The sequence below is a fragment of the Macaca thibetana genome, chromosome 12 (genome assembly GCF_024542745.1).
Source record: "Macaca thibetana thibetana isolate TM-01 chromosome 12, ASM2454274v1, whole genome shotgun sequence".
NCBI classification, from domain to species: Eukaryota; Metazoa; Chordata; class Mammalia; order Primates; family Cercopithecidae; genus Macaca; species Macaca thibetana.
This window is the reverse complement of record NC_065589.1, coordinates 65,121,095-65,143,407: the sequence shown is the minus strand read 5'-3', so window position 1 is coordinate 65,143,407 and position 22,313 is coordinate 65,121,095. Positions and strand designations below refer to the sequence as shown.

The following is a 22,313-nucleotide window of genomic DNA, read 5'->3' as shown; positions in this document are numbered from 1 at the left end:
GAGCCACTGTGCTCAATCTCACATATCCTTTCTAAAATTTTTTTCCTGCCCCCGAGTTGTGAATATATACGTTATGCTATCTTCTACAAACTTTATAATTTTATCTTTTATGTTTATGTCTATGATACATCTGAAATTAAATTTATGTATAGTTAAAGAATAAGACTTATAAATAAAAGCTTTGGTTACTTTTTCATGGTTCTTAAATTTCATGGGCCACATCTTAGAGCTAAAGCTTTTTTGGATTGGTATCCTGAGATTTTAAGCCTCTGCTGGCTAATCTATTAAGTACATAGTTATTTATTTATTCTACCTAATTAGATAAAGTTAATGATAAGGAAGCTTTTGGTTTACCTTCTGAATCTTCTTGTTTCTGAGAGTTCCTGTTTCCTTTTGTAGGACTGTGAGAACCAGTAGAGGTGGGGGAGAAATGGTTTAGCTAAAGAATCCTTCAACTACCTTCTCCCAGAAGAATACAGTCCATGTTGGCGAGCAGGAAGGAATCATTGGCTAACAGGAGTACATTGTTTTGAAGGACTGGGCCCTATTGCTAAGCCACAGTCCAGGAAGATGGTAGCATTGTTCCCTCTAAGAATCCCTAGAAAGACCAACAAGCCAGAGGAGTGGATTCCTTAAGGTAAGAGACCCTTAAATCTTGCTTAAGAACTCTGATTTTCTCCTTTTCTGTTTGGTCCTATAGGATTTTCTGGGATGCATTCAGCAAGATGGTGGTGCTTCACTTTACCCACAGTGTTTGCAGGTTTTATACACCGGTTACAGCGAGAACCCAGTAATATTTGTACCTCTTTCATGTATTGTATCAATGTAGCCATCGTGTGATTCTGACCGGATGTAAATACACAACCAAGCTAGGTTTTTGTTTAGTTCCCAGCTTCTTGTTGAAAAGTCTGTGACCAAATGTAATCACCTTGCTAATTTTAACAAGCATCTACACAGGCTATTGTGGTCACATAGGACTTTTCCCCATCACCTATGGCCACTGGCCATGTCCCATTCACTCCTCAATCTGCTTCAGTTTTGGTTCTGCCCCCACCTCTCCACTGAAACAGCTCATGTCAAGGCTTTCAATTTCTTGCTAACAAGTCCATTGATGAATCTGCAATTGCCTTTTGCAATTGCAGGGAGCACTCGCTTCTATTTTTAAAAGTCTCCTCTCTGGGCTTCCATGACACCACATTATTTGGTTTTCATCCTATTTCTTTAGCTGTTCTTTCTGTTTTCTTTGTTGGTCCCTTCTCCTCTACCTTAACTGTTAATGTGGAAGTTCCTAGGCTCAGTCTCTTCTTTGGTGATGCCATACACTCTCAGGTCTTTATACACCATCTCTGTGTTGATAACTTTCAAATCTCTTTGAGTCTTGCACTCACATACTCATCTGCCTGCGTCACTAACTTCCAACTTGGTCAATTCACTGGCTTCTCAAATTTAACACATCTAAATATACATGCAGATTTTCCCATACGTGATAGACAGAATAACACTCCCCCACAAGATGTGCATGTCCTGATCACTGGAAACTGTGAATATGATATGTCACAAGGAGGAATTGAGGTTGCAGATGCAATTAAGGTTGCTAATCTGGTCACCTTGAGATGGATTATCTCAGATTATCTGGCTTTGCTTCATGTAATCACAGGGGTCCTTATAAGTGAAAGAAGGAGGCAGGAGAATCAGTGATGCAATGTAAGAAAGACTTGACTAACCATTGCTAACTTTGAAATGGAAGGGGCCACAAGCCATGGAACGTGGGTAGGTTTTCCATGGAAAAGGCAAGGAAATGGATTGTCCCCTAAGGCCTCCAGAAGAATGTAGCCTTACATATATCTTGAATTTTGCCCAGTAAGACCCATTTCAGACATCTGACCTGCAGGATTGTAAGATAATAAGTATGTGTTGTTTTAATCCACTAAGATCGTGGTAATTAGTTACAGCAGCCACAGGAAATTAATATACCACACAAACCCATTTCTCTCTCAGTCTTCCTCAGCTCTGTAAGTACCACTCCATCCAATCAATTAGTATCAATTGGATACTAATCCAATCTCCTTGGTACACATCAGCCAGTGTGATCTTAAAAAGTAGAAATCAAATCAGTCACCAGTGGCTTCCCACTGCACTTTTGCTGTATTTCCTTTAATGGTATCCACACATTGGTCACAGATCTCAGGTTCATGAGGTTAGGTCCAAAGCCTGGATGGTGACTGGACAGATCCTGCACCATCTGGCTGTTGGCATGTTCTCAAACTAAACTTCATGCTTCATGCGCTCCATCTTCTACACACTCAGCCACACTCACCTCATTTTTGTTCATTTACATACCAAGTGCTTTTCTACCTCAGAGCTTCCCTGTCCTCATCACCTCATTGGTATCATCTTCTGAAATTAAGTTAAATGTCACGCCTTCAATGAATTACTCCCTGACCACCATGAGAAATCAACCCTGCCCCTGTTAACTCCATTATTCTCTGAGTTAACAGGCTGTTTCCTTCATGCCACTCTCACAATTGGAGTTACCTGTTATCTTATTCATCACCTGCCTCCCCCACTAGACTGTAAGCATTTTGAAGGCAAAAATTAGTCTAGTTTTGGTCATGAAGGTATATCCTATCCCTGGGAGTATGGTTGATACTTAGTTGGTACTTAGTAAATATTTAATGAATCAAGGAAGAAAAAATAAAATGATCTTAAAAGACTGTCTCCATTTCTCATATGTCTCACTGTTTGTATTATTAGTGGCCTGAATTAGTGTATTTTTTTCAATGAAATCATGATATGCCTTATGTATGAGCATAAAGTAAGCAGTGTAGATAGGATCACCAGTTTTAGAAAATAAAAATAGAGGACACCCACAGTTAAACTTGAATTTCAGATCAGCAATAAATATTTTCGCTATTTGTGTCATATGTACACTTAAAATTGTTTTATGGTTTATCTGAAATTCAAATGTACTTCAGTGTCTTGTATTTTATCTGGCAACCCTCCTTCTACGTGCTCCAAATTAAGAAGGTTAGAACCAAATCCGGAAAACGCTAAGCTACGTCCCAAAATACTATGTTTCTCCTTTCACCCTCATCTCACAACATCTCCCAATGACATTTCTTCCACAATATTTTATCTGGCAAGCTTACCAAATGCCTCAAGTCTGAAATATTTTCAAACCTCCCCAATTTATTTACTGAATTTCTAATTCCTAGAACATCAGAATATGACTGTATTTGGAGACAGGGCCTTTGAAGAGGTACTTAAGGTAAAATGAGGTCATGGGGGTGTGTCCTAATCCAATATGACTGGGGTCCTTATAAGAAGAGGAGTACGGAATATAAAGAACAGAAATAGAAGGCCATGTGAGGACACAGAGAGAAGGTGGCCATCTGCAAGCCAGAAAGATAGCCCCCATCAGAACCTGACCATGTTGGCACCCTGATATGGTTTGGCTGTGTCCCCAACCAAATCTCATTTTGAATTGTAGTTCCCATAATCTCCACATCTCATGGTAGGAACCTGGTGGGAGGTAATTGAAGCATGGGGGGCAGTTACCCTCATGCTGTTCTCATGATAGTGAGTGAGTCCTCATGAAATCTGATGGTTTTATAAGTGACTTTTCCCCCTTTTGCTCAGCACTTCTCCTTCCTGTACCATGTGAAGGACATGTTTGCTTCCCCTTCTGCTGATTGTAAGTTTCCTGAGGCCTCCCCAGTCATGCTGAACTGTGAGTCACTTAAACCTCTTTCCTTTATCAATTACCCAGTCTTGGGTATGCCTTTATTAGCAGAGTAAGAGGGAACTGATACACAACCTGATTGTGAACTTCTAGTCTCCAGAACTGTAAGAAAATAAATATTTGTTGTTTAAGTCACCCAGTCTGTGGTATTTTGTTACGTTATGGCAGCCTGAGCAAGTTTATACAGTCACATAACCACATTAACCTAAGACCTGTCACAAATCTATGGAGGCCATTGAAGGAAATATAAAAAAAGTAATTCCTAATTACTTTTAGCATAGTCAATCTTCAAAAAAGAATCGTTACTGTTTTATATACATAAATAATACTATATGGCACAGATAATGGCTAAAAATCAGGCAAATTTCTATAGTTGAGAATAAATCTTAACAAATTACAGAATTATATTATTTAAAACTACTATTGTACCACTTTTCTGGATAAGTTAGTTTCCTCCACAATTCCAAACTATATATTTCATAGCAAGTATCTAGGTTCATCATACATTTTTGAATAATAATACCTTTGATCAAGTAAAAAAGCTTTAATCGAATGCATTATAATAGTTTTGAAGAAAGAGGCATTTGTAAGACATGGTTTTTTATATATACCATCATTCTTTATGAGAAACTTTGTTAGGTTATGAGAGTATTACTATAATGTACACATCGGTTAATTTTTTTGACAGATAAATAAAATTTGTGTAAAGCATATGTACAAAAGTAAACAGTTAATCCACAGATCACTTGATGAGCATTAAACTTTCACAAGAAAATTTCTGTGATAGATGGATTTATCTTTTGTTTTGGTAGTAATTGAGAAATATTTTTGACTCAGTTTTGTTGGTGAGCTCTGACTTAAGAAATTTTTATAGTTTCTAAAATAAATCACTATTTGCAAAACCATACCAACTTTAGTTAACTTTTGGATTGAACTTGCTTCCAGCAAAACAACAACAAAAAAGCAGATAAGGCAATTATCAGACCCATGAAAGAGAGAGGAAAGAAGTCACATTTTTGTGTTGTGTTTACACAGCAGGAAAAGACAATTAACTAAATTTCAAAAGAAAAACAATGGGCAGAGCTATGAGGTAGGACCACTGGATCAAGCCTTGCCATTCTCTACATGCAATTCAGGACCAGAACCAAATGCTTGTCTTGCAACCCCCAGAACTGCCCCTGAGTAGTTCGAGGACAGATCTCTTGCACCAATTGTCTTGAATGTTAATTTGTTGTGGATTTGGGCAGTCATTTGCTCCTGAGATACGGACCATTATACCAGCAGAGAGGAACACAAATGTAAAGAAGCACTTAAGAGCGAGGAGAAACGAAGATCCCACTGAGGATTCAGACTGAGTGTCTCGGGCACAAAAGGGCTGCATGAATACGTTTATTGCTCTGCTGGCAAAGTGGCGCTTGGTGAAGGCTGGATGGCTGACTTAAGCTAAGCTGATATGAAGCAAAATCCCAAATAATTTCTTTGGAGCTCATCAATATATATTGATGAGCTCCAAAGAAATAAAGAAGCTTTGCTCTCAAAAGTAGTTCTTAACCTAAGAAAGATGATAAACCACAAGAAATGAAAAGCCAATTTACTTGGAATGACCAGACAGAAGTGTCATCTAACTATGTGAAGAACCATACTCCAGGATTTCTTAACAAGGTGATGACAGTATTCAAAGACATGGCAATGGAATAGATGCATTGAAACTGAGAAATCATCGGTTTTTATTGTCAAATATTTAAGACACTGCCTGCTGTATAATAGAATGAAATGTTCAAAAGGCACTTCAGATAACTGTGTCTGCTGTGTGATCTGTTATCACGTTATCATGACCTTCAGAATCTATCATAAAAATATTTTCAAAACATCTAAGAAAGACTGATAGTTTCTGAATTTAAAGTAGAATAAAAGATACCTGCCAAACATGGAGTAATAATAAAATACAGGCATACCTCAGAGATACTGAGTTTGGTTCCAGATCACCTCAATAAAGTGAATCTAGCATTAAAGTGAGTCACACATGTTTTTTGGTTTCCCAGTGCATAAAAATGTTATGGTTACACTATGCTGTAGCCTATTAAGTGTGTAATAGCATATCTAAAAAAATGCACATACCTTAATTTAAAAATACATTATTGCTAGAAATGCTCACGATCATCTGAGCCTTCAGCAAGTTGTAATATTTTTGCTGGTGGAGGGTCTTGCCTGAATGTTGAGGGCTGCTGATTGATCACTGTGGTGGTTGCTGAAGCTATGGCAATTTCATAAAATAAGACAATGAGGTTTGCACATCAATTAACTCTTCATTTCATGAAATATTTATCTGTAGCATACAATGCTGCTTGATAGCATTTTACCCACAGTGGAACTTCTTTCAGAATTGGAGTCAGTCCTCTCAATTCCTGCCACTGTTCTGTCAACTAAATTTATGTAATATTCTAAATCTTTTGTTTTCATTTCAATAATGTTCACAGCATCTTCACCAAGTGTATATTCCATCTTAAGAAACCACTTTCTTTGCTCATCTATGAGAAGCAACTCCTCATCTGTTCAAGTTTTATCATGAGACTGCAACAATTAAGTCACATATTCAGGTTCCACTTTCTAATTCTAGTTCTCTTGCTATTTCCACCACATCTTCAGTTACTTCCTCCATGAAGTCTTAAACCCTTCAAATTCAGACATGAGGGTTAGAATCAACTTCTTCCAAACTCCTGTTAATGTTGATATTTTGACCTCCTCCAGTGAATCATAAATGTTCTTAATGGCATTTAGAATGGTGAATCCTTTCTAGAAAGTTTTCAACTTATTTTACCCAGATCCATTGTTGGAATCACTATCTATGGCAGCTACAGCCTTACAAAACGTATTTCTTAGATAATAAGACTTGAAAGTAGAACTTACTCTTGATCTAAGGGTTGCAGAATGAATGTTGTATTAGCAGGCATGAAAACAACATTAATATCCTTGTACAGCTCCACCAGAGTGTTTGGGTGACTAGGTGCATTGTCAATTAGCTGTAATATTTTGAAAGGAATCTTTTTCTCTGAGTAGTAGGTCTCAATGGGAGGCTTAACACATTTAGCAAACCATGCTGTTTACTGATGTGCTGTCGTCAAGACTTTGCCGTTCCATTTATAGAGTACAGGCAGAGTAGATTTAGCATAATTCTTTTATTTTTTATTTTTTAGAGAGGGAGTCTCACTCTGTCACCCAACCTGGTCTCGAACTCCTGACCTCAAGTGATCCTCCCACCTCAGCCTCCCAAGTAGCTGGGACTACAGGTGTACACCACCACTTCCGGCTTGCTTTAGTATAATTCTTAAGGGCCCGAGGATTTTCAAAATGGTAAATAAGCACTGGCTTCAATTTAAAATCACCAGCTACTTATCATAGCCCCTAACAAGAGAGTCAGCCTGTGCTTTGAGGCTTTGAAGACACTGACTTCTCTCTAGTTATGAAATTCCTAGATGGCATCTTCTTCCAGTAGAAAGCTGTTTTGTCTGCATTGAAGATCTGTTGTCTAGTGTAACAACCTTTATCAACGATCTTAGCTAGATGTTCTGGGTAACTTGCTACAGCTTCTACATCAGCACTTGCTGCTTCATCTCACGCTTTTATGTTTTGGAGATGGCTTCTTCCCTTAAAGTTCATGAACTTCTGCTAGCTTCAAACTTTTCTTCTGCAATTTCCTTGCCTCTCTCAGTCTTCATAGATTTGAAGAGAATTAGGGCCTTGATCCGGATTAGGCTTTGTCTTAAGAGAATGTTGTGGCTCATTTGATCTTTTCTTCAGACCACTAAAACTTTCTCCATATCAGCAAAAAGGCTGTTTCACTTTCTTACTATTCATATGTTCACCGGAACAGCATTTTTAATTTCCTTCAAAAACTTTTCCTTTGCATTTACAACTTGGTTGTTTGGCATAAGAGGCCCAGCTTTCAGCCTGTCTCACCTTTTGACATGCCTTTCTCACTAAGCTTCATCATGTCTGGCTTATGATTAAAAGTGATAGATGTGCAACTCCTCCTTTCACTGCAACACTTAGAGGTCACTGTAGGGTTATTACTTGGCCTAATTTCCATATTGTTTTGTCTTAGAAAATAGAGAGGCCCAAGGAAAGGGAGAGAGATGGGGAAGAGCTGGTCAGCAGAGCAGTCAGAACACAAAACATTTATCAATTAAGTTTGTCGCCTTATATGGGCACAGTTCATAGTGCCCCAAAGGATTACAATAGTAACATTAAAAATCACAGATCACAGATCATTGTAACAGATATGTCATTGTAACAGATATAATAATAAGTATAAAATATTGTAAGAATTACCAAAATGTGATACAAAAACACAAAGTAAACACACACTGTTGCAAAAATGGTGCCAATAGAGTTTGCGGTCAATTTGAGACCTTGTCCACCTTGGCTGAATTCTCTATTTTTTTTTTTTTTTTTGAGACGGGGTGTTGCTCTGTTCCCCAGGCTGGAGTGCAGTGGCTTGATCTCAGCTCACTACAACCTCCATCTCCTGGGTTCAAAAGATTCTCCTGACTCAGCCTCCAAGTAGCTGGGACTACAGGTGTGTGCCACCACACCCAGCTGATTTTTGTACTTTTAGTAGAGAAGGGGTTTCACTATGTTGGCCAGGCTGGTCTTGAACTTCTGACCTCAGGTGATCCGCCTGCCTTGACCTCCCAGAGTGCTGGGATTACAAGTGTGAGCCACCATGCCGGCTGAATTCTCTTTTAATTAAACTTCTTCACCAAAGGGACATGCCATTTTTGCATTTTGTTTTATTCAAAGGTATGGAGTTGACTCTCCAGTGGTTTGAGTGGGTCCTTAACTTTGGATGAGAAATTCATTCATCATTTTTTCACCCAAATCAAAGGTTTAATGTAATCATTCTGTGTCATTACCCAGATTAAAATGTTAATTCTATTAACCACACTTTAAATCTCAATCTAATTTTTAAATGCAAGTCATTAAGATGCATTCATAAGGCTAAATACTATTCATTAGCTAGTACATAATGACAACACTGATATTCATTTGGCAGCTTCCCAAACTATCTTTCCCTCTAAATATTGGTACCTGTGCCCTTGCCAAAGGATAGCATATCTTGTATTATATAAATCTTGAAATTTAACAGGTACTTTGCAACTACATCCAAATTATTATCTGGTGAATTAAGATGACCACACATTCTTTGACACTATTTCTATGAGAGGTGGGGTCTACGTCCCTTCCCTTTGACTCCATGTGGGGTTTCTGTTTAAACCATTAAGTTGTCAAAAAGTCGTTAAAAAGCAATAAATAAACAAAACATTATCAACATTCAACTGGGACTTGCCACCCTATGCCATCCATAGATTTCTGTAATCAGGTGTCAACTGAAACTTCCTTGTCTTCCAAAATCTAGATAAGATTGACCTGAACCCCTAAACTCATGAAATACTATGGAAATTCAAAGTCTTTTTCAAAATATCTACAACTTCTTGGCAGGTTTATATTCTCACCTTGGTCTTTGAGTTCTTATGTATTCTTGTGCTGTATCTGTTATATAATCATCATACTAAATGTGAAAATCAGCTCCCTCCTCAATTTCCACACCAAAAAATATCCACTGCTATCATGCATTCATAAATTCAGTATAGTGTGAAGGTTCTTTCTTTCTTACTTCCTTCCTTCCCTCTTCCTTTCTTCCCTACTTCCTTTTCTCTCTCTCTTTCTTTCTCTCTTTTTTCTTCTCTTTCTCTCCATTTCTTTTCTTTCTTTCCCTCCTCCAACCTTCCCTTCCTTCTTTCTCTATCTCTCCCCTCCCCACTTCTTTTCTGAAAAGACAAATTATGAAGTTGCACCAAAACAAACAAACAAACAAACACCCTCTCATGAAGTATCAGCTCCACCATTCTCAAAACAGATTTTGCCCCTGCCACCAATGGGGCATTTCACTGACCATTAGTCTTGTACAGTCTCAGCCTTTATTCATATTTCTGGCTTCCTTCCAATGTAACTTTCTCTTTTTCTCTTTCCCCTCTCCATATATTCAAATGTATAATAACACAATTCTCTCCATTTCTCATACAGAATAATTTCCCACATCCTCTGATTACTAGAGGCAGTCAATATTCATTCCCTCATAATCTGTACAATATCAAGAGGGTTTGTCAAGGATTTTCCCATAGAATTCCTTCCTTAGTCTTAGCGAGGAATGCTGGGGCCTATGGTTAGATAACATTTCATTCACCTTGTTATACTTCAGAAGTTCTCATATGTATCTTAAGTCATTTATTAGCTCAGTGGTTAGATTCTAGTCTTGTCCAGGGCTTTGAGGTGTTTTTTTCCCCTGTAATTTGGACTGATTTCTAAATTCTTTCTGAGCAACAAGTACCCAAACTAACATTTTCACATTTTTCTTTTATTTTTTCTATTAAGCGCATTAAAATTACTACTACCTTTTTTCCTGAGGCCCTGCAAGCTAAAGCTTATTCCTTGCAATACAGGAAAGAAAAACGAGTAGTCAGATTGCCACTGCCTTCCTCTTCTGTAACTAAAGATGCTTTGAGTCTAACATCTGGATAGATTTTGCCCAAAATTACCTTTGTTTTTCTTCTATTTCCACAAAAATGCCTCTTATTGAAAATCTGTTTGGCTTTGTATTTCAGACAATAGGGGACTGGTTTTCCAGCCTTTCACTTAGGTTTCAAATGGCATTGATCTCTTCCTATAAGCATTGTTATACTGGGGTTAAGCATTTAATTAATTATCACTAGGTGCTATTTCATTAAAAAAATTATTTGTTATATTCAACAGGTATTCAGATGGGTAAAGTTTATATCTTCCAGGCTACCAAAGTTCCAGACAAAAATGATAACTGACTCAAGGATTCCAGCCTGTGCCACTGCAGGAAGGACTGAGTCCCTACAAATCATTAGATAAGGTAGTGAGAGATTTCCATGCCTCCAGAGCAGATGGAGATGACAGCCCCTGTTCAGGATGAAGCAGTTACAGAAGATGAAACTCTGGTCCCTCTACAACATTTTAGGATTAAGGAAGAGTGTATAGTCTCTGAGGAGAGATGAAAAAGGAATTCAGCAGGACTTGTTTCACAAGATACAGACCAAAGACTGCTGATTAAACAGAATGTGGTAAAGAAGTCTGCCAAAACCTGCCCAAACCAAGATGGCTATGAAAACACCTCTGGTCATTCTCACTGCTCATTATACACTAATTATAATATATTAGCATACTAATGGAAACTCCACCAACATCATGACAGTTTACAATTATAATTACAGTTACAAATGCCATGGCATTGTCCCAAAGCTACCCTATATGATCTAAACGGGAGAGGCACCCTCAATTCTGGGAACTCTCAGCTGCTTTCCCAGAAAACTCATGAATAATCTACTCCTTGTTTAGCATATAATCAAAAAATAACCATAAGTATAGTCAGCCAAGTAGCCCATGCTGCTATCTGCCTACGGGGTAGCCACCCTTTTATTCCTTTAGTTAATAAAGTTGCTTTCACTTTACTCTGTCAGCTGGCTCTTGAATTCTTTCCTGCACAAGCCAAGAACCCATGTGACCTCCCAAGCTGAGTTCCAATTTTGAGGTTTGCCCTGTGACATCTTTGGCTTATGAAAGCAATCTGATTAAGATCCAGCTGAAAATTATAATCATGTAAGTCAACTCTACTACACAGTTTTGAGCACAGAAATCAGAATTCATGCTGTGAATTGCCCTAGGCTTGTAGTCTCAGCTTGTTGTCTCCCTATTTGCAGGGGTCAGTGGTAGGACTTAATTTGTTTATACGGATTAACTGCTGTATGGATTACCTGCAGCAATTCTTAAGACAGGCCATTTCCTTTCATTTAGTAAAACGTTGTTTTTTTAATTTGTCAGTGCTTAGTATGCCAACACTGGGGCGCCAGTATAGTTTGGTCTTTGAGCACAGGTGCTTTGTGTCAGACTGCTGAGCTCACAATCCTGGCTTCACTAGACCTGTAACCTTGGCCTAATTATATAACCTATGTCTCAGTTTCCTCATCAGTAAAAGTTAAAAAATATATGCACTTTTCAATAATATTTCACTGGCCAAAGCAAGTTACAGCACTCCACTTGATTTCAAGGAAATGAGGCAGTGTAATATGATCATGGGCCCAGACGGAAGAGAACTAGAAAAAACTGGTGATGAGCACTGATGGTTACCACAATGGGTTGGGCAATCAAATAGCAAGTTATGTTAGAATAGTGTTTAAAATCAGAGCAAATGAGTCCAATGTATGAACTCTAGTATATAAAGTTGTGGTCTATTTGACTTTTGCTTACTTCCTGATTCTCTTTTGTGTTTCAGGGTTGTGTTTGATAGATATGATCTCCAAATAAGTGAGATTATAGTATATGTTTATTAAATATTGTTTATATTTAACATACATAGTACATAGAGTATATGATCATTAAATTCTATTGCTTTGAGTATATTTTGTTACCTATAGAAGAAAATTATTATAAGTTAAGAAAAATGATTGGCTTATTTTTGTTATATAACTTTTGGGAAATACTTAGTTATTAATTTCAATCATTTCAAAGTCCTTAAGGTGAAAGAAATAGCCGATTTCTTTTGAAAATGTTGCATGTGATAATGAGTCTTCTGATTTTTCTAAGCTTTTAGTGTTCTCCTATAAAGGATCTCAGGTATTAACACTTAAATTAAAAAGGTTTTAATGATTAATTCTTAGTGAGATTAAATATGGCTCTATACATATGCATATTGGACTATAATTTATAACTGTTTCAAAATAAGTGTTCCATTCCCACAATTGCATTACTCCTCTCATTCTGTTTTAAAGTGAGGCTGTTTTTCTTAATCACGTAGGTTATTAAATGTATTAATGTTTCACAAATGCTTTCTAATGAACTACTTGCTTACTTGCTTTTCTTGTTAATAAGAACAAAGAAGAACATAGCATTCTTTGGGGATGATTGAACAACTTGGATTGGTTATTGCTGTTCCTGAAACAGCTATAATATGTGCCAAATTGTGTTCAAATCTATAATTTACATAACTAGAACTTTTAGTAGTCTGATTTCACTTAAGATCATACTTCTGAGTAGCATGTTATTAAATATTTATATATACTGATTTTCCATTCCTCTCCTCCTATGGTTTTTGCATAATCAAAGGGTTACCATTATGATTTGAGAGAGAGATACATTGCTTATTTGCATTGGTTATGCAGGAACACCATGGAGCATTTCATGTTTGAAACAGCGCGGCTCCGCTGGGAGTTCCTTCTGAAGTAAAAGGAGGAAGGAGAGACAGGCCTAGTTTGGGCCACTGTCAAACTGACTAGGGCTACAGGAGTGACTGGTCACCATGGATGAAATAAAAATGAAAAGGGCAATTTCCAATCTGTCTGGGCCAAGGTTGGTGGCCATGGAGATCAGATTAGATTCAAGTAAACCAGGGAATCACATCAATGCAGTCTAGGGTGTACTGATGAATGAACCATTCATTCAATCAAGACATAACCATTCAAGACTTAATTTGTGCCCAGAACTGTGCACTCACTAAACAGCCAAACATACAAGTTGAAACAATTGCTACAAAGACAAGCAGCAAAATGCTGAAAGAAACCATGGGAGGAGGTGGGAAGAATGGCGGCGAGTGGCAGGGAAGTTGGTTAGGGATGACCTCTTTGAGGACATGATATTTAAGCTGAGACCTGAAAAATGATAAAGAACCAGCTAGCCAACGGGTAGGGGAAGAGCTCTGGGCAGAGGGAGCAGTCACCTCTGTGTGGTGTCAGGGCGTGTGAGTGGGCAGAGGAGACAGGAGAGCTGGGCACAGGCCCAGTCATGCAGGGCCTTTCAGGCAGATAAAGACTTTATTAGGGTCCATGGGAAGCCATCCAGGGTTTTAGGCAAGAGGCTGACATTGTCTCGTTAGTTTTCCAGTCATTATCACCTTGGAAGGCCCTAATGTGCCCCTCCTCAATGATACCCCACCCCAGAAGTGACCACCACTCTGACTTTTGTGGCATTCATTCCCTTGTGTAGTTTTGCCTGTTCTTGAACATGTAAATGGATTCACATTACATGTAGAACATGGCCCTGGTTGTATAGAGGGTGGATTAGAGGTGGGCAAGAGTGGATGTGGGAGGGATAAGAGTGGCTGGATGAGGATGGCAGACGGGAGACCCCGATCTGTGGAGACAATGCACAGGGATCTGCAAAAAAAGAGAGCTCCACTCGGGGAGGAAAGGACCAAAGACACAGAAGCACTTGGTCCCAGGTCCCGGTCCCTGAAGGAGGGATCCATACACCAGAGACCATCAAAAAGGGGGAGGAAAGGGCATGTGAGGCCACATACAAGCAAACTGGACCCCAAAACAAGGAAGGCTGCTTCCCTCTGCTTATGAGTACCTGGGGCTCCATCACTCACACTGCGGCAGTACAGGGATCAGGCATGCTGACTTGCTCCGGCGTCTAGTCAGTAGAAGGATGGGGAGGGACTGGACCACTTTGGTTCACGGCCATCTGAAGCTGCAGACAGTGAATTTCATTATGAATCTGAGGCAGGGATGGGCACCAGTATTGGGAAACGCAATGCCTTTAAAGATTTCTCAGTCAACAAATATTTATTGAGTATCAGCTATGTTTCAGGAACTATTGCAGGTGCTAGGGATACACCAGTCAAAAAAAGAGACAAAAATCTCTGCCAGTATGGAGCTTATGTTCTAGAGTGGAGAGAGTGGAGTGAAATAAGTAAAAGGTAGTGTGTCAAGTGATGATGAGTGCTATGGAGAAAAACAAGGCAGGGAAGGGAGATTAGCATGTTGGGGGCAGGAAAGGGGGCACGGCAGATTTAAATAAGACTGTCTGGGCAGAGGGAGCACTGAATAGTACGAATAAAACCTGAAGTTGCAGAGAAAGTAAGCCATGTGGATATCAGGATGAGAGGGTGTAGGGTGCAAGTGCAAAGGTGCTACAGCGCGAATGTGCCTAGTTTGTTTAAGGAAAAGCAAAGAGGCCAGTGGGACAGAGTGAGGAAAGCGAGAATAACAGGAGGTCACAGAGGGACCGGGGATTAGATCACAGAAGTTGGAAACCATAGTAATTTGGCCTTTTGTTAAAACAAGTAAGCGTAGGCACTTGCTGGGGATAAAAACAAATTTCCCAGAGGCAGGCTCATCGAATTGGGCCCCGTATACTTGCTAAATTAAGGAGCCATTTTCCTCCTTTTCAAAGAGGTAAAAGCAGCTTTCCCCTCATCTCTGTCAAGCTCAGGGGCTGCTGTCAGCCTCACAGACCCACATGAGCCAGATCTTTTTCTTTGGGTGAATCTAATTCCTTGGCAATCTGGGTATGATTCCCACCCCTATCCCCACACACACCCCCGCCCACACACACCTCACAAACAAATGTCTGCTGTTTGTTAATTGGTGTCTGGTTTTTGTTTTTTGTTTGTTTGTTTGTTTTTGAGACAGAGTCTCGCACTGTTGCCCAGGCTGGAGTGCAGTGTCGCAATCTCAGCTCACTGCAACCTCCACCTCCTGGGTTCAAGTGATTCTCCCGCCTCCGTCTCCCGAGTAGCTGGGATTACAGGTGCCCACCACCACGCCCAGCTGATTTTTTGTGTTTTTAGTAGACATGGGGTTTCACTATGTTGGTCAGGCTGGTCTTGAACTCCTGACCTCGTGATCCGCCTGCCTTGGCCTCCCAAAGTGCTGGGATTACAGGCATGAGCCACTGAGCCTGGCCGGTGTCTGGTTTTTAAAATGGCATTTTAACCTTTATTCTTATTTCATTTTACAGGATGAATTTAATCACTTACAGGGAGTTGAATGTGAGGTTTGAAGATGGGTCTGATGGGGCCAAATTTGGAGTTTCTGGACAATGGGAGGAGTGTTTTAGGGTGGGACACGCTTTTGGAAATAGATATATAAAAACAGAGGGTTTGAAAACTTCCTTACATTCATCACCTGGTGACGTCTGATGACAGGAATGGGAAGGGGCTACAACAGGTAAATGTTTCTCCAGTCTCTGCTCTGGGCCCAACACCTGTGCCAATGTTCTGATTGGCTCCTGTTTGCTTCCATTCCAAGAGCAGGTGTTTTGGCTAGAAAGTGTTGATTACCCACTTCAGCTTAACTACCACAGAGTTTATCAGTATATGTGATGTACACATTTAGGGCATGGAGAAGGTGGTGGGGGCTTTTATGCTCTTTGTTTTTAGGTGCTGGCCAAATGCCTTCTGAAATGCCTTCTTGGGTGCCTGAAGTCAGGCCTCTCCTTTTTCCACTGGGCAGGGAATTGAAGATAACCCCAAGCTGGTTTTGTTTTACCCTTTATTGATATATGATAATTTACATATTTATGGGGTACCTGTGTTTGTTACATGCAAAGAATGTGTAATGATCAAATCAGGGAAATTGGGCTATCCACCACCCTCTGTTTATCATTTTTATGTGTTGAGAAATGTGGATCCCACCTCCCTAAGACTCTGCATCATCAAATACTTTCAGGTGGTTAGGGAGGCCCCGTGAAATAAAAGGCTCCCAAGTTGTCCCTGGGGATTGTAGATAATTAAAAAGCTTACTATTATTTTATTAAAAAAACCTCACACATATATATAAAAATAATTGCTTTAAGATTTTAGCTACAGTAAGTCTTCTTGGAAAGATCTGACTGTGACTTTAAGGCCATAATGAAGGCAGGTGCTGGGATGGAGACACTCAGAGCAGCAGCCTGGTTAGCGTCTTTGTGACACACAGACAACTGACTTGTGAGAGTTGGCCTGGGCCCCAAGCTTTGAAGGGCTCCACTCTGTCTCTTCCATCCCCTGGAAAGAAAAGTCCATGGATTTCTAGAAACATGTCATTCAGATTCTATTCCAGGTACCTGGGATCAGCCAAACTAAATTCCACGTATCTCAAATCCCCCCAGGTACCCCAAATGCCCCAAGCCCATTGCCAGGACCTGCATGGGCTTCTCCCTGAGATTTGGGCTCCTCTGGATGCGCCTCTGTAGGGGCTGTGTGTGGGGTTGACCAAGTCTGAAATATGCAGAATATAGGGCTCACAGCTGTTCAAACTCAGCACAGTGTGGAGTGGGAGCTAGGTGGAACAGGAGGTGAGTAACTCCAATGTCTTCTAAACGGTTTGTAGGCTTTGTTCCTTCTGGTTGGATTTGGGGTGTGATTTGCCACCTTTTGAAAACAGCATCCTGGTACTGTCCCCTTATGACAGCACTATCAAGATACTGAGCGTTGCGCCTAAAGTGAATGTCAGTTTCTTACTTTGCTGACTATAAACACAGCTTTCATAAGCCAGTGTTTTACAAGGGAAGCCAGCAGGTGCAGGCATGGCTGTTCCACTACAGAAAGCTGTTCTCTTTCGCACACTGTGGGGTAAGTGACCTGAGTCAACTAACTTAGACTCAGCAACTGCTCCAGAAAAAAGTGAGCTGCCGGAACCCAACAGAGACACTGGCTATTACTCCTAGGATCTGCACTGTAAAACCAAAAGCATTAGGGTTGAAAGAAACAGTTTCCTTACTGACAAGTTAGTAATTTTCAGTGAGGTAAAAGAGGAGGAGGAGGACAATACATTTCCAAGGGTACTTTATTCAGTTTGAGCTTTTAAATCAATGGGCAAATCTTCATTATTTACCCTTAATTACTGTCATCACAGTCTCATAAACCAGAAGCATGCCCCCTGGTGTAGAAAACAGGCTCTTCACCTCGGCTCTCTTCCCACTTCCGTCAGGGCAGCCAAGGGCTCCAGTGGTAAATGCCCTCCTGCAATTGATAGGACATTCCTCAAAAGAGCCCTTGCAGTACAATTTGTACAACATGGCCATTTGAAACAGATCTGAGCTTGAATCCTGGCTCTACTTCTAGCTGTGAAATGCAAGCCACAAAACCCCGCTCAGCAAGTTTCTAAACCTTTCTGAGCCTCAATTTGCTCACTTGTCAAATGGGAATAATACTGTGTACCCCATGCTGTTTTAGTGAAGATTCAATAAAATACATACGCGAAACACATAATTAATGCCTGACACATAAGCATTTAATAAATGTAGCATTTCAAAAAGCACCAGAAAAACATAGTAAAAGCAGAAGAAACAAGAAGAATGTAAGGTAATGAAAGAAAAATTTTAAACAAATAAACCAGAACAAATGCATCCAAATAACAGTTACTTCTTAAGGCCACTGTGGGGACTATGTTAAGTTACTCCAAATGTTCTGCTGTGTTTGGGAACTCTTATCCAGGATCTCAAAGTACGTTCCTTAGACCATAACAGTGGTGGCAAATCATTTGAGAGCAGATTTGATTTTGGAAAACCACCAAAATCATTTAACAGAAAATAAAATAAAAACATGATCAACATTTTGCTTTAAAAAATATGATTACGAAATAGATAAATTTCCTCTTCACAGCTTCCAGAATGATCTCTCTAAAATGTCAAACTGATCATGTTCCTCGCCTGCTGAAAACTTTAATGATTCTCCACCACTTTTAGAATTAAGTTCAAATTCCTTCATGTAATACAAGCATGCTTTGTGATCTGGCCCCTGGTAGCTCTCCAGTCTCAGGCCCTGCCTCTCCCCTGTTGTGCCCTTTTCCCTAGCTGCACTGAGGTGCTTGAATAGCATGCTACTTCAGTTCTCCCTACTTTTACCCATGACTTGCCTTCTCCCTGGAGCATTCCTGCTAGTTGTCTTTACAAATTGTATAGCCCACTGTTGTCACTCTGAAATTGCCTTCTCTGCAAAGCAGTTACGTCTGACTTTGAACAAGATGCCCCTCCTCTATGCTTCCCCTAATGTATCTACCTCTTTCCTGGAGCTCATTACACTCTACAGTAATCACACTTTCATTTGTCTCTGTCCTCTATTAGACTGAAATCACATGAGATTGTACTACAGCTTATGAAATTTACATAGTCACAGTCTATGCTGTTTTGGTGAAAATTGAGTTCTTGGCACATAATAGGTGATCCATTCGTAACATTAATGATTATTTATCTTACAAATCTCATGGTTTCCATTAAAGTGTTTCAAACATATTTAAATGATGATATAATTATTAGAAGTAGTACACAGACACCCCTGCTGACTATTTGCAGAGAAGCACCATTTGTGCATATACATAAGTTCTTTTTTGTTGCTGTTAAAAAATTACCTTACTGGATTCTGGTATAAAATGATATCTGCTGAAGGAAGTAGTAGTGGAATATAACCCTAAGTGTAAAACAAATATTGGTGTATATATATCCTGAGTATATAAATATATTGAGATAAGAGATAAATATCCCATGCAAAAGAATTCTAAATAATATATGTAGATAATTCCTCCTCAAGGAGGTGGAGCATAACTCCCCACTCCTTAGGTGTGAGCTGTGCATAGTGACTTCCTTCTAAAGACTACAGTGTAGAAAGAGGAAAAAAGAGTAACTGTACATTGGGGAAACCTGACAAGCACTACTTCCGCCAGACGATCAAGGTTAACGTCAATCATGGTAAGTCATTTTGATAGTATGTCCCCTTGATGTGATGTGACTAAAATGGCACTTAAACTGTGCCTTCCTTCCCCAAACCCAAACCCAAACCCATAATTTTGGTTTAATTGTGAGGAAAACATTGAATAAATTCTAATAGAGGGAAACTCTACAAAATACCTGACCAGTTTGCTCAAGACTGTCAAGGTCATCAAAAATGAAAAGTATGAAAAACTATCACAGCCAGGAAGAGCCTAAGGAGACATGATAAATAAGTGTAATAGGGTATCCTGAATGAGATCCTGGTACAAAAATGGGATATTTGGTTAAGACTAAGGAAATATGAATCAAATATGGACTTTAGTTTATAATAATATAGCAATATGGTTCATTAATTGTAAAAAATGTACCATATCTTAATAGAGAAAACTGGGTATGAGGTATAAGGGAACTCTCTGTACTATCTTCTCAATTTTTCTGTAAATCTAAGCTGTGGTAAAATATAAAGTTTATTTCTAAAAAATGATACCTCATGGCTGATTCTCCAGGTAGGTTCTCCCACTTTCCACAGAATACCTAAATGAAAACCTAGAAACCATAAATAACTAAAACTGATAACCTACTACTAGAATCTGAGAATTTTCACCAAGTATAAGGCAGATGCAGCTGGATTGAGAAAAATAACTAGTGGCTTAACCATGCTTCATCTCCTCCCCCCAAATAAAGCAGTGCCCTTTGGTCTGAAAGAAGATGGGAAGGCATTGTTCTGAAAGCAGTCTCCAGAGGGCAGTGTTCCTTTCTCTACTGTCTGAGCTCTCACTCAGAGACCCAGGATCTGTACTAACCAGAAAATCAACCAGTTCACCTTCTACTGAATGATAGCTGTTTTTGAAGAAGTATTCGCTTTCATCTTGTGGGAGAGAGTCATTGCAAATAAAGCACTGTATGATGGTGGCGGCGGGGGATGTTATAATATAAGTAACTACTACTTTCGACATTATATGAGCACAGTGGTAAAGATTTTACTGGCCTTAATTCACTTCATCCTCATAACAATCCCACAAGGTTGGGAAGTGAGAACAATGAAGCACAGAGAAATTGACCTGCCCTGAGATGCACAAGTAAAAAAGTGGCACCGCTGAAATTAAAATCCTAACAGTCTCAGAACAAAGGTAAAAACAACTTAAGAATAATCTTAACAGTCTAATAAAAACAATTTTTTTTTTTGAGACAGGGTCTTACTTTGTCGCCCAGGCTGTGGCACTATCATAGTGCAGCCTCGAATTCCAGGGCTCAAGGGATCCTGCCACCTCAGCTTCCTGAGTGGATGGGACTATAGGTGCATGCCACCATGCCTGGCTAATTTTTTGTTTTCCTTTTGTAGAGATGAGATCTTGCTGTGTTGCCCAGGCTGGTCTCAGACTCCTGGCTTCAAGCAATTCTCCCACCTTGACCTCCCAAAGTGCTGGGATTACAGGTGTGGGCCACTATGCCCAGCCTCTAACAGTCTAATTTTAAAGCCTGCCCTTTTAATCACCTAACTGTAGTTTATTCAAAATTCCTAGTAGCAATGTATGCTGAGGATTGAGATTCTTGTATTTTAATTATGATTTTTATTTGTATTGTGCTATACTTGATCCACTCAACAAACATTTCTTACATGTCTACTCTGTGCTGCTGGTACTGGGGACATAATGGTGAACCAGACCCATAGACACATCTCTATACATAAGGGATCCAGAAACCACTGAGACCTGATTGGGGGAAGAATATTCCATTTCAGCCTATCAGGAGTCTACTAGATCTATGTCTACATGCTAGATGCTGAGAATCAGCCTAATAATTAAACATTAATATATAAGTTTGCTCCCCTTTTGTATATCTAACCAAGGAGATTCAACAGGACATAAGAAGACCACAAGAGAGCTTAGGGACAACCCCAAAGTCTTGCCTGTTGGCAAACACTGCAGTCCAAGGGAAGGAAAGAAGCACCCTAAAAACCCAGAGAGAATGTTTTAATACATCTGATGATTGTTTCATGCACGCAACCTTTTAGAAATCTTACGCTTAGTTTTTTCATAAGATACAAGAAGAAAGAGCATCATTGAAACTGGATCAGAAAACCATATAGGCAAAATAGGTTTGAATGAAATTTATAAAACAAACAGAAGAATGAGTTAACATAGTTCAACTGTCACTTGCTCAGGGTGGTCTCTCCTGAATGTATCCACAGTAGCCCCATATTTTTAGTCACTTTTTATTAAAACATCCTGCTTCATTTTCTTTATGATACAGTACAATAAATGTATCTTGCTAATTTATTTGTTTACTTATCTACTGCCTGTCTCACTAGAATATAAGATTCATGACAATATGAATACTGCTTGATTTTTGACTGCTGAGTCCTTGGTACCAAGAATGGTGTCTACCGCAAAGCAGAAGCTCAAACATTTACTCAGTGAATGACTATATAGACAACAATGGAGATGGTTAACATGTGGAACAGTTTCAAGAGAACTCAAATTATAACAGCAGAATTTAAACTCACATTAGAGTTAATAAAGATTTTTTTAATGCAAGAGCTCAGAATCAACAAATCCATGGAAAAGAACACAGATCAGAAATGGACCAACACTTATTTTTTAAACAATGGTGCCAAAGTGATCCCATGGAAAGAGAAGAACTTTTTAATAAATGATAAATATTTTATTTAAAAAATGAACCTCAATGGCTATCAAGATGAATCATAGAGCACAATGTAAAAGCAAAAACCAAAAAGCTTTTAGAGGAGAAAACAGTACAATATATTCTTGATTTGTGGGTAGGCAAAGGTTTCTTAGATCACTAATAGCAATAAGTTTTAAATTTAAAAATTGATAAATTAGACTTCATCAAAGCTAAAAACATCTTCTTATCAAAAGACACCATGAAAAAATGAATAAGCAAGCTGCAAATTGGGTGAAAATATTAACAATACATATATCTGACCAGGGACTAGTATCCAGGATGTATAAAGAACTCCTTCCACTCAACAATAAAAGGACAAGCAATCCTATTAAAAGTGGGC

At 39.2% G+C, this 22,313-nt stretch overlaps 2 protein-coding genes and 1 pseudogene across 2 annotated transcripts in view; all 3 read right to left on the bottom strand.

The window, feature by feature from the left end:
* The window catches only part of PDE11A (phosphodiesterase 11A), a 467,408-nt gene that overhangs the window by 150,380 nt on the left and 294,715 nt on the right, over window positions 1-22,313 (bottom strand). The window lies entirely within an intron of this gene.
* The window catches only part of NFE2L2 (NFE2 like bZIP transcription factor 2), a 598,880-nt gene that overhangs the window by 544,411 nt on the left and 32,156 nt on the right, over window positions 1-22,313 (bottom strand). The window lies entirely within an intron of this gene.
* On the bottom strand, window positions 5,884-7,829 carry LOC126933118 (tigger transposable element-derived protein 1-like; annotated as a pseudogene).